The following is a 13,312-nucleotide window of genomic DNA, read 5'->3' as shown; positions in this document are numbered from 1 at the left end:
GTATGGCGATTACGAGACATTTCGGGGCAGGATCCGGTTCGGGATCAAGATCGGGAGAAGGTGGTCAGGATGGACCAGCACCACCTGAAGTCATCAGTCAGATGAGTACGGACGAGTTGGATGCCAGGATTCGTGAGATCCTGCATGATGAGGTTGCTGCTATGTTCCGGGCTGAGTTGCCGGAGATGTTTGGGTCGATCAAGACCGCCATGGTTGAGTACTTTGCTGAGCGCTATGCAGCTCTTGCGGAGGCGGCTGCCGCGGCAGCTACATCGGCTGTAGCAGTGGCAGGGGGAGGAACCGGTCGAGGTTTTCAGTATCGGGATTTCGACAATACGAAGCCCCCTACTTTCGATGGAGTTCAGGATCCGATCGTTGCTATGAGATGGTTGTCAGACGTGGATGGTTGTTTATTCACGTGTTCATGCCCTGCGGATCAGAGGGTGAGGTGTGCTCTGAAACTTTTGAGGCTCAGGGCGAAGGATTGGTGGAGGTTGACTACGTGATCTTACTCTGATGCGCAGGGGCTGCGGTTACTTGGCATCAGTTCCGGGAGATGTTCAGTACTCGTTATGTTCCGCAGCTTGAGAGAGAGAGAGAGAGAGAGAGAGAGGTTGGCTCAGGAGTTCCTGGAGCTGAAGCAGGATTCAGAGTCGGTGACGGAGATCACCAGGATGTTTACTGAGAGGGCGATGTTTTGCCCGTAGTTTGCTTCGGAGCAGGCTCAGATGTCCCGATATCTGAGTATGCTCAAGAGGGATATACGACAGTTTGTGTCCACACAGAGATGTGATACCTTGTTGGAGTTGCAGGAGGCCGCCAGGCGGCGCGAGTTGGAGATTGAGTTGCAGTTGCGAGAGCAGAGGCAGGCCCCGGTGCAGTCGCAGCCGGGGCCGAAACGGCCCAAAACCGTTGACTTTAGGGTTGGAGGTCAGAGCCGTCACACTTGTGAGAAGTGTGGGAAGGGTCATGCCGGAGTTTGTAGGTCCGGTGGTGCGTGTCGCAAGTGTGGGAAAGAGGGGAATTATGCGAAGGATTGCCGTCAGTAGGTCCCGGCTCAGGATGGGAGGATCTGTTATCATTGTCATCAGGTTGGACACTTGAGGGTCAACTGTCCACAGCTTGTTGCAAGACCGGTGCAGGCTCCAGCACCGGGCACATTGAGGATTACAGGTGGAGGTCAGGGAGGAGCGGAGCCCCCGAGGGCTTAGGGACGCGCTTTCCAGCTTACAATAGAGGAGGTCAGGGCAGAGCCGGATGCAGCTGCGGGTATGTTTCCATTTCGATATCCTGTTATCTTGTTGATTATGTGGCATTGTAAATCTGTCTGCATTGTTCCGCATGTTTCGTAGTATGATTGAGGATCTTAGTAGTTAGGAGTTGTAGTTAGCATTCAAGAGGACTCTTGGTCGAAAGATAAGGTATATGATCTCATTGCTAGGAATAACAACTGCGATGCAAGAAGTGTTCAGTTGAGATTCGAACTTCCTTGGAGTTCGGGATGTGCGATGACGGGAGAGTGTTCTGTGGAGGTTGCTCACTCCGGAGGGATTTAGTTCCGAGAGAAGAGGGGGAAACTTTATCAAGTAAGGTCGATCGAGTTATGCCGGTTTGTCAGCAAAAGTTAGGAGCATTGGAAAATTCTCCGGTAAAACAACAAGTATTCAAGGCTGGTTAGCTGTTTAGATTTATCAGTGTTGTTAGCCGAGAGGGTGGCATGATTGGAGCAAGTGATAGACAAGTGGGGCAGGAAACAGACCATGGTTTCAGTTAAGGTAGTCGGTCAATGTGAGGCCTGGGTTTAGGCCATGGAAAGGATTCCGGGAACGGAACTGGAGTTCGGAACCCCAAGAGGGCTAGAACAGACTGTATGGGAGAGATTCCCGGGAAGGATGGTTCAGGGTGACGTACGACAGTTTTGAGCGGTTCGGATAGACTGAAGGCCAGAAGGCGTACCAGTCAGACCGAAGGCTCGGGGAACGGTCCAGACAGGCTGAAGGTCCAGGAGGGCGGTCCAGACATGCTGAAGGTTCTGAGAGTGGTCCAGATAGGCTGAAGGCCTGGTAAGGCGGTCCAGTCATGCTGCAGACTCTGTATGTGTTAGTAGATCTGTATGCGGAGTATATGGGAGTTCGAGAATAGCGGTTGCTCTACATGGATAGTGTAGAGTGGAGTTTAGCTCAGTGGCACTTATAGGTGCGGTAAGGGTTGTTGAGTAGACTTCCTGGAAAGGGAAGGTATGTAGCTCCGGAAGGAGTTTGGGTCCTCTGAAAGGAAGGCAGTGGAGTAAATGGATGATCGAAAGTGCTTGGTAGTAAGCACTGGGATTGTACCAGATATATGGAAGCACATACGGGTTGGATGCCCGTTGAGGTTGTAGCAATGTTGGATGATGTGCAGGCATGTTTTCAGTCTCCTTGGAAGAGGAGGAGGAAAGTAGTTCCAGATTAGAGATTGGGACAGAGGAAGGTGAGACAGCAGGTTAACAGACTCGGGAGTAGTCTGGACCGGTGCTGAGGACTGTATAAGGATATTATGGTCGAAGGTCAAGGACCTAGAGATTGTGATAGGGAGGTGTGAGTGGGTTGCACTCCGTTGTGTCGAACCGAAGGGTTCGAGGGTGATGCAAGGACAAGGTCCTTAGTTCCGAGTATGGTTGTAGGCTTGAGTTATATATGTGGAGGTATTCCAATCTGGGGTATTCCATTATGAGGATTCGTTCCAGGTTGCAAGTTATGAGGGTTATCGCCAATCTTGGGCGAAGGAAGATGGATTAGTGTCTTGCCGGAGCTCAGTGGTGTTGTGGTATCCAGTTTTCGCAGGTGGCGAATGAATACGTAAGACGGAAGTAAGTAGTGTCTTCAGGTGGCACTTAGTTGATGAGTGTTGTCATCAGAGAAAAGAAGCCGGTGGCCAGCTTGGAGCAGTTGATCAGGACCCTGCAAGGGAAGAGATGGATTTTAGGGATTCGATAACTGTGTTTGAAGGAATCTGGGTTGGTTCGAGATCAGTGGATGCATTGTGGGAGTATCATCCAGAAGTTTGTGTTGCCGCAGGCTTCGAGGACGAAGCCTAATTTAAGTGGGGGAGAACTGTAACATCCCAAGTTCGGACGCAAGAAGTTGAAGGGTGCAAAGTGTAAATTTAGGAAAGGGACTCGACGAGTAGGTCCGCTTACTCGCCGAGTCGGAGCGGGATTCTATCACGGATTAAGTGGCCAACTCGCCGAGTCGGCGGCTTGGACTCGACGAGTTGGTGCTGGAATGAGAAAACCCTAATCCCGAGGGTTGCACCCTATTTAAAGGACATTATGTCCTCCTCCCAGCCTCCTAATCCCCCAGAGAGTTCCAGAAAACCCTAATTTCGTGTGAGACTTCATTGTTGAGGAGATTGGAGCTTGGAAGAGGAATTTGGTGGAAGGAGCTTGAGAAATAAGAGGCTAGCATCAAGGGGCTTGTGTAGATCTGGGATCTACATCAGTTTGGGCACATCTCAGAGGTAAGGAGCCATTATCTTAAGCTATTTCCTTTTTAGGTTCATCCTTGGTGGTTGGTTTAGAGTTCCTTAGCTTGTTTGAGATCTATTTCGGGTTTGGAGTTTAGATATGAGGTTGCTACTCCAGATCTAAGCTTGTAATGGTCCTTGATGTCATAAAGCTCCTGTCTAAGAGTTATTGGTGAAGCCCCTTTGTCATAAACCCTAGCCCTAGAGTGTTTTGGGCTTATATCTCCTTGCTTTAACGTAAAGTTTACAACTTTATGTGAGGGTTAGACTGTAGAAGAGTGGATCTATGGATTGGAGCCCCTGCATGGCTCAAAATGCCTATGTATGGATTGAGAACTGAAGAGACTCGGCGAGTCACATGGGTGTACTCGACGAGTTGTATGAACATGTGCATGGACTCGGCGAGTTGGAAGAACAACTCGGCGAGTCTGTTGAAGATTGCCTTGGACTCGGCGAGTCTGTTCTTGGACTCAGCGAGTCTGGTCGCAGAACCCAACCTCTTCTGGTTAAGACGCAGATCAGTGAGTCGAGGGGTGACTCAGTGAGTTGGACAAGATGGGACTCGGAGATCGTTGGACTCGACGAGTCTTGGGGTGACTCGGCGAGTTGAGTCGTGTTCTAAGAGTTTTCAGAGTATAAGGACTCGACGAGTCAACGGGTTGACTCGGCGAGTAGGGTCAGTCACGAAGTTGACTTTGACCGAGGACTTTGACTTTGACCAAGAGTTGACCAGTTTGACTTCCATGGGTATTTTGGTAATTTTTGGTATTTATGGAATTGGTTCTTGGGTAGTGTGCTGTGGTGAAGTTCGTATCGGTGGTCGGAGCAGCTTGGTCGTATCTCTTCAGTCGGCAATTGCATGTGTTTTATCCTCACTATATCGACAGGGTCTACGGCACCAAGGCCGACCCTTTATCGGATGGAAATCCGGGTATTGTTTGTTATGTTATTGCTTTGCTAGATCTGCATCCTGGTATTTAGGATGGTGTTATGTTAGTGACCTGGTTAAGGTCGGTACCCGGTATATAGGGTAATGTTATGCTAGTGACCGGTTAGGCCGGAATCCTGGTTAGGATGTTGATATGCTATGTGATCTGTTAGACTATTGTCTGGTTAAGGATTTGTTATGTGATTAAGTGTTTTATGTGCACATGGTTGTTTGACGGGTGTTGGGTTGAGGCAGGTCCTGCTTTGTGCTGTAGGCCAACATACCCAGGGCGGACCGGATATTCCGAAGGCCCAACGAGCGGTCCGGATAGGCTGAAGGCCCCAAGAGGGCGGACCAGACGTGCCGAGGCTGGGAGAGTGGACCAGGTCGACTGAAGGCCCGGTATGAGCGGACTCGTCATACTGTAGACTCAGAGAGTGGACCAGGTGGATTGAAGGCCCGGTGCGGGCGGACCAATCACACTGTAGACTCGATGTCCATGGCTAGACTCGGAGGGTGGACCAGGTGGACTGAAGGCCCGGTGCGGGCGGACCAGTCACACAGTAGACCCGATGTGCATGGCTGTTCTGTATTGTGATATGATATGAGTATGGTTATATGTGGTTGGTATTTTGGGGGTAACTCACTGAGCTTTCGGGCTTACAGTTTCAGTGTTTTGTTTCAGGTACTTCAGGAGACCGTGGCAAGGCGAAGGCGTGATCGTACCGCTCCTCATGTTTTTGATCTATGTAATATGGTTATGGGGGATACTTTGATGTTTAAACTATTTTGAAAACACGATGTATGAACTTAATGGTTTTTGAATGAAATCAAATGTTTTAATTTGGCTCAAATTTTATGGGTGTTACAACTATTATATATTCTCTAAATGATTGTTTTTGTAGAAACACTAAATTAAGAATCCACTATTTTCAATGATCGATATTTTTACACCTTTCTTAAAATAGCATTCTACTTTGTAATTTTCAGTGAGTTCCTAAACTCTCAACTTTCTTTTCATAAATATTCTGACTCGTAAGCTTGAATTTTTCCTGACTTAGACAATTAGACAATTTTTCAAAAGAGTAATTAAAATATTTTTGTATAAATTCCCTTATTGATGACTTAAACCTGTAACCTTAATTAATCTTTATATTATTTTACTACTTCGTTTGATCGCCACACATGTATTTTCATTATCTTGGAATTATTACATATTTTGATAATAGCGAGATTAATTATCATTTCTAAACACACATTTTGATAACAATGAGATTTTTATCACTTCTAAACACTTAAAATGCTATCTACACAATGTGATTTAATCGCCTCCATTTGCAACATTGACTCTCTAAATATATATATTCTTCGAATATAGTTATATTATTGTAAGAGTAACCGTAGTAGTAATTATAGCCTCGGAGATCCTCAATCATTTCGTAATTTATTTTGTAGACGACACTTAAATAGCCTTTACATTGGAGATGTACCAAAACTTCGTTGCCTACCCTTAGTACGTATTTTTAGGAACTTACCCTCGATTGCTTCCCTTTCATTTGTGATACCCCTTCTTATTTCAGAATATACCTTTTACAAATATAGTAGCCAACCCGGAAGTGAACAAATTGTTCCTAATCTCTTCTTTATTAGGCGGCGAATTTACACTTAGTGCTAATTTAGAATGCGACTTGAGGATCAATGCGGATTTAACGCTCAATGCAGTTGGTGCTTCAACAAAACTTATAAAGTTCTTTTAAGTTAGATAATATCTAACTATATAATCTTTTTCAACTTGGTCGCCATGGTTGGATCATGATTTCCATGATCCTAATTTCTCACAATCTAGACTGTAGAACTCGAATTAGGGAAACATTAATTTGATTATAGCTAAAGAGTTGGGCTCTTCCCTTGAGGAATTAACCCAAGATAATCAAAGAGCTCTTCAAGTCACCATCTCTCCAATTATACAATTGTATTCGGCTGAGTTCTAATAGAATGTGTCACGAATTGAATTTCGGGACGAAATTCTTTCAACCGGGGGAGACTGTGACAACCGTCAAAATTCGAGTCGGTTCTAGATTTGACTAAACTTATTTGCACGTATAGGCACGACACATACTAGACTTAGTAACTAGAAGCTAAGTTATAACCTAGTAGAAACTTGGAAACAGGTAGAAACAATGGATATTGTACTTAGATTTCACATTGATATGTGAATTCTATAACTACTTAACTGCAGTGACTATCCATATTCGGGTCACTCTTTGACTTGAACACCTTTTCATGAATCATATACACACATCATTCATTTGACCTAGTGGTATAAGTTAGGACCGAGTCTCGTAGGAACTTAAGTTAAAGTTGAAAACTAGGACTAGTATACTTGATTCCTCAATTTCGCTTGAATCTCGGAATCACTACATAGAATGCCAATAAACCGATAAAATAAGTTACAAACATTATTTATAACTATAAAAGAGTTATAGTACCATAAGATAAATTGAAGTCTCAAAGATTCTATTGATTTTGATATCCAAAGATTTATTAAATCTCAAAACCCTAAAAACCCTAAAACCTAAATTTTATAAACTTTAACATCAAGAATTCTATAAAAATAGTTATGAAACTTATAATATTATCTTAAAATAATTAAATTCAAGGAAATATAATCAAGGAAAATAAAAATTTAAGTCATTAATATTTACCCTTAATTTATAAGTCAAAAATCAATATTTTATGAGTAAAAACTATATTAAGGTGCATATTTATAAAAATATGGTGTTTTTATAAAATAATTGGAATTTTATAAAAATGGAAGAGTGAGGGAACCTCTCTCCTCTTCAAAATTTGTCCCCCCTCTTTCCTAGGCACCCTCTTCCCAAAAATTTTAATCATTCACTTCACCCTCACACTCCATCTTCTCCTCTTCACTCTCTCTCTCACACTCCAACACCTACTCCACTCATTTCTCTCAAATCTCTCTCTAAACTCACAAAAATTATACAGACAAGAACACTTCTCAAGCACAAAATCTTCATCATTTGATGTTATTCTTAAAGGTAGACACGAAAATCCTTTACTTTCCTTCACTTTTCTTTTAAGTTTTACAAAGTTTGCTACATTTTCTCCATCTTCTACTCCATTCTAATGAAAGATCATGAACACATAAAAATACACACACAAACTCACGGTTTTCATGATGATGGTGGTAGGATTTCACCCAAAAACAACATGCATGTTGTAAATGGTGAAATCCAAGGACCAAAACCTAAGTCAAAATCAACATAATGCACTTTTCTATAAGTTTTGGGTGAAAATCACCACATGCACCCTATGTTTTCTATCAAAAATGATTTTTTTTAACATTTCAAACTCATGATTGGTCTTCAAACCAACATGCATGTGATGATCTTCAAGCTTAGATGCTTGATGATCAAAGTTTGTTGTTAAAAAGCTTTCAAATAGGTTTATAAAGGATTTATTCCCAAATAAATATCTAAATCAACTTTTCTGATCAAATTCGATTTTTCCCTGTATTCCACCAACAATATGAGATGTTCTACAAAATTTCAGAAAATAATTCATTTTTCTCGAATTATTATAATTATTGCAATAAAATAGGTCAATAAATCATATAAAATACTTTCTGAGGTCTATAAATCCTAGGTAAATTCGTGGATGACGCATATGCTAAATAATGACTTCTCAATAAATTTCATCGATTTTTGTTACTATTTAATGTGGTTTTAAATTTTCTTTTGGTTTAGCCCCAATAAATCATAAAACCACTTTAGAGAATGTGAAAAGGGTATCTAATAATTTTTGCAGCTCCGACCATATCTGTGAGACTCAGAAATTGTTTTTTAGAATTTTTCATAATTCATTCCTATTTTTCCCCGATTTTTGTATTTATAATGGACTAAAAACAGGAAAAACAGTTCTACTCATCCAAAATTCATAATAATTTACCAGAAGACCTTATAATGTATTAGAACTCTAAATTAAAATTTTGATGATTTTTCTGTTCAGTATACTATTTTTCCCCTATTTTCTAAGATTAAATACACTTAAATCCACAAAATCGGATTACACTATATAAAAATCACCATTGGTATTTTTCCCGGATTATGTACACTGTAAATGGAGTTTACAAAAAATTTGATAATTTACTTTAACTATTTGGTAATTATTCACCATTTAATTATTATTCAAGAGCATAAAACAAAGAAAAATAGCAAAACTAATTGAAAAATATGTTTTATATTTTTCACAGCTTCTATATGTATTATAACAGTGTTAAACAAAGTTTGGGCAATTTTGGAAACTGTCTTCTATTTATTTCCATTTTTGTTAGAATAAATGCATAAAAATCATAAAATCGGGATAAACTATTTAGAAACCCATTTTTACATTTTTCCTAGCTTAAGTATGTTTAGTGGCAGTAATATAAAATTTTTTAGAATTTTTATTATCCGAATATTATTTTTCACGAATTTATATTGATATGAAGGCTTAAAAATTTGAAAATAAATAGTTAATCACATCAAAAGTTCAAGAGAAAATTTCTGGAAGACATCTACTGTATTTGGAACAAAAATGTAAAATTTGATGAATTTTGGAAACTGTTTGATAATATTTTTGGATTTTTAGGAGTTTAAAATACCTTTAAATGTATTGAAATACCCTCAATTAATATTACAAAATTATGGAAAATAATATCCAAAGTTATCTTAATCACATGAGTTATAAAATTTCACCAGTTCATAAAAATGTTTGTAACTTATCAATATTAAATTTTGACACAATATTGGCATAATTCTATAGTAGTAGTAAGTATACTAGTGTTAGATTTCGATTAGAGACTCACTAGCGAATACCATTATTGTAGGAATCGATAGTGGTACGAGTGGAGCGTAGTCAAGGCACCATTTGCATCATCTCAATGCATTGTGAGTATTCACGACTCCCCTATTTTCGGTTTTTATGTTTTGGGGTGGAAAAACATGTCCGAAAATCTATTTATTGTTCGTTGTATTTAAATTGATTTGTATCAAAATTGATTGCTATATCTTGCTATGTATGTTTATGAAACTTGAAACATGAGGCCTTATCGTCTTAAGTCCCTTCCCTTATACTTTAATCCAACCATTAACTCTTTGAGGCAATGGTCATTATGGATAGCGCTATTAGGAATTGACAACTCCTCACTCGCCCGATTGCTGGAGTGCATGATACCATATAATCTATGGAACGATAAGCATAGATATTGATAGGGAATCAGTCATAGGCTTGGTTGTGAACTCATTGTTTGCTCATACACATACAAAATTGTTATTAAATATGGCAATAAACTTGTTTATTAATTATAGCAATGAACTTTGTTTCTCATTATAGCAATGAACTTTGTTTCGCATTACAACATCGGAATTTTATTATTGGAAACTTATATACATGTTTTAGCAATGAAATTGTTTGCTCCTTGCAGCAATGAACTTGATTACTCATTTTAACAATATATTTTCATTTATGGAAACTTTTATCAAAACTTGATTTTGATTCATGAAACCAATATTATTTTTTTTTCTTATGTATGAGTACTCACCAACTATTTTTATAGTTGACGCTCGTTTTACATGCTTTTTCAGGAATCATCGAGTAAGTGGCACTTAGGGACACATCACTTTTAGGAGCATTCGCATTAAGGTCGATTAAGATGTTTTTCATACGATGGCTAACAGGTACAAACTTGCCACTAGCTACTTCGACTAATAAAGCATTATCTAGTCTATCAACAGGCAAAGCTAGTTTTCTACCAAACTCATGCAAAATAAAGGAGTAGTTGGCTCCAGAATCAAATAAAATTTGAGCAGGTAATTCATTTACGAGAAAGGTACCTGAAGCGACATCAGCTTCATCCTTCGTAGCTTCCAGTGTCATCTGAAAGGCTCTCGCCTTCGGCTTTGGTGGAATGTTGGGCTTAGCTGCCTCCTTCTTCTTCGGACAGTCTTTCAAAATGTGCCCCTCTTCATTACAACCAAAACACATCCTTTTGTTGTTCGGACACTCATTGGCAAAATGCCCAATTTTTCCACACTTGTAGCAGGTTACATCCTCACTACATTTCCCAAAGTGCTTTTTCTTACACTTATCACACCATTTCGCTTCGCCTCCCTTTCCTCCAAACTTCTTCGAATTTGACTTCGAAAATTTACTTTTCTTATTGGAACTTGAAGTTCCTTCAATTTTTCTCTTTTCGCCAACTTCAACCTTGTCGGCGGTCCTTCCCTTGATCATGTCCTCAACAGACTTGGCAGCCCAAATAGCTGCCTCTAGAGTAGGTGCCTGACGCACTGGCACCGCGTACTCCCATGGGAGTCCCTTCGCATACCGGTCCACCTTTGTCAGCTCGTCGGGGACGATGCGCAAGGCAAACTCCATCTTATCGGTGAAAGCGTTTGTGTATTCATCAACTGACATGCTGCCCTTGGTCAATGTCAGAAACTTGTTCTCTAACTCCAACAGATTTTGGGCCGAACAGAACTTGCGCTTGAACTGCACCAAGAACTCTGCCCATGTCAGTTGCAGTGGCTCATTAGGGCTTAGAGTCTTCCCTAAAGTGTTCCACCAACGAACAGCTCCACCCCTGAACTGACGCACTGCGAAAGTGGTTTGCAACTTGCCTCTGCAGCCACACGTCATGAAGGCTAACTCCATTTCTGAGATCCAATCCATAACTCCAATCGGATCCTCCTTTCCAGTGAAGGTCGATGGTTTGCAAGTCAGAAAATCCTTATACTTGCATCCCATACCATCATTCCTTCTTTCCTGGTTGTTTTGCCTAACTATCGGTGGGTTGGCTTGACCAACAGATCCATTGAAGTTTCCTCCTTCCGAGTGCCCTTCATTTAATTCGGGCTCTTCCACTTGAATTGACAGTTCTTCACGATTCTGTTGAAGCAACCGCCTAGTCTCCTCCATCCGACGATCCAACATTGCTTGAATCATCATTTGTACACCAGCCATTGTTATCGGCTCAGGTGCTGCTGCTACGACAGGTATTTGCTCAATCACTGGTGGTTGATTCCTGTTTTCGTCAGCATTTCCAAGTCCACTCCTCGTTCTCACCATTTTTGATCTATACACCGAATAAGGTGAAATTAGATCCTCATTCACGATAGATATTCAAATCATCCTTATCACTCCGAAACGTTTACATGCTAGTTCTAATGTTGTCGACGTACGCTTAGAATCCTACACACATAAGGTTTCCAGATCCGGTCGGCAACAGACCATAGATCCGAACAAATAATATCATATATGGCAACATATAACATTTAGCACATAAAGGCATTTTAGGCAACTTTCCTAAAATATACTAGTGCTCGTGTCTAAAATATAACAGACACACATCTCACAATTTTACTTAGCATTCTAAGTTTAAGTCTAGAAATCCTACAAATTCCTAGTTCGCTTAAACTAATACTCTGATACCAACTGTGACATCCCCAAAATCACGGCCAGAAAAGACCGGTTTCATTTATGCTTTTAAATAATTTCAGAGTAAATCCTTTTGATTTAAAAGAGTTGCGGAATTTGTTCCCAAAACAAAATATGATAAAAATAAGATTTACCAAAGCATTTCTTAAAGAAATGTATTTTTCATTATATTACAATACTCGGGATGTCATGTTCCGATAAACAGACCAAAAGCATAAACATTACAATACAGACCTTACAACAGTTATATAAAACAACAGGTCTATAATCCAAAAATAACTTGACAAGTCATCCAACTTATGCTCTGGCGCCACTACCTGTAATACAAAGAAAACTGAGTGGGTCAGGCTTGGGAGCCTGGTGAGCATATAGGGTTATCAACCCACAATAAATAATTATATTTAATTCCACCAACCAACAATAACCCAATTACCCATTCCCGTTATTCTCACTTTACGTCCCTAAGACAACTAACATAAGGGACCTAGTCTAAGAATATTTCATCGGGGCGACAACACATGCTTCGGGGGTTCCTCAGCAATATAAGTCAAATAAGGCAACCATGAGGGGGATGGAGTACAGCGAATGAACACCCAAGTTCATTAACACCTACAGGTGGCGAGCCTGCTAGCGTTCCACAGGACTGTCTAGAAAAGTCTGTGGTCGTCATCTAAACTCCGCTAGATGACTGAATCAAAAACAACATTGAGGCCTCTCATCTGTTTATCACACATCAACTATCTACCCATGTTCTACCCGACATATTAGTAGATAAAAATATATATTTTTATACATAGTTTAAAACCTGTATAGCATTCTTATTCAATACATATTCCAAACAACCGATGAGACACATACACATAACACGTATTTCATAGAGAATAAATCATATCTATGAGATAGAAGAAAGTGAATATAGATTCACACATATAATCACCAAATATACACATAACACGTATTTCGTATAAAATACTTCATAATTATGTGTTAGAAGAAAGTAACTACACACTCACTTGATCAGAAGATGATCGGACAACACTACGGCTTGTAGAAGTACTATTCTTCGGTAGATCTGAAAGATCTTCACAAAAACCGGGCTTCTCGCGAGTAGAGCTTCGGCTCGGGAGTTGCACTTCTTGGGATCTTCGGGGCTTCGGGACTTGCTTCGGGTCTCGGGAATGATACCGGGGCTTAGGGATAATTCTGGCATGAAAAACGATGCAAAACGGGAGAGAGAGAAGAGAAAAAGAGCAAAATGTTCGGCTGCCCTCGCACCCTTTATATAGGGCCGAAGCCTCGCATTACGCTGGGCGTAATGCTCCGGTACGCGGGGCGTACTCCTCCGGAAACGTCACTGCTTACACACTTCGGAGTACTCGAGTG

Source organism: Lactuca virosa, chromosome 6 (genome assembly GCF_052849685.1).
Source record: "Lactuca virosa cultivar CGN04683 chromosome 6, Lactuca_virosa_CGN04683_v6, whole genome shotgun sequence".
In the NCBI taxonomy this organism is placed as follows: domain Eukaryota; kingdom Viridiplantae; phylum Streptophyta; class Magnoliopsida; order Asterales; family Asteraceae; genus Lactuca; species Lactuca virosa.
The sequence above is the reverse complement of the archived record's forward strand: the minus strand, read 5'-3'. Positions refer to the sequence as shown.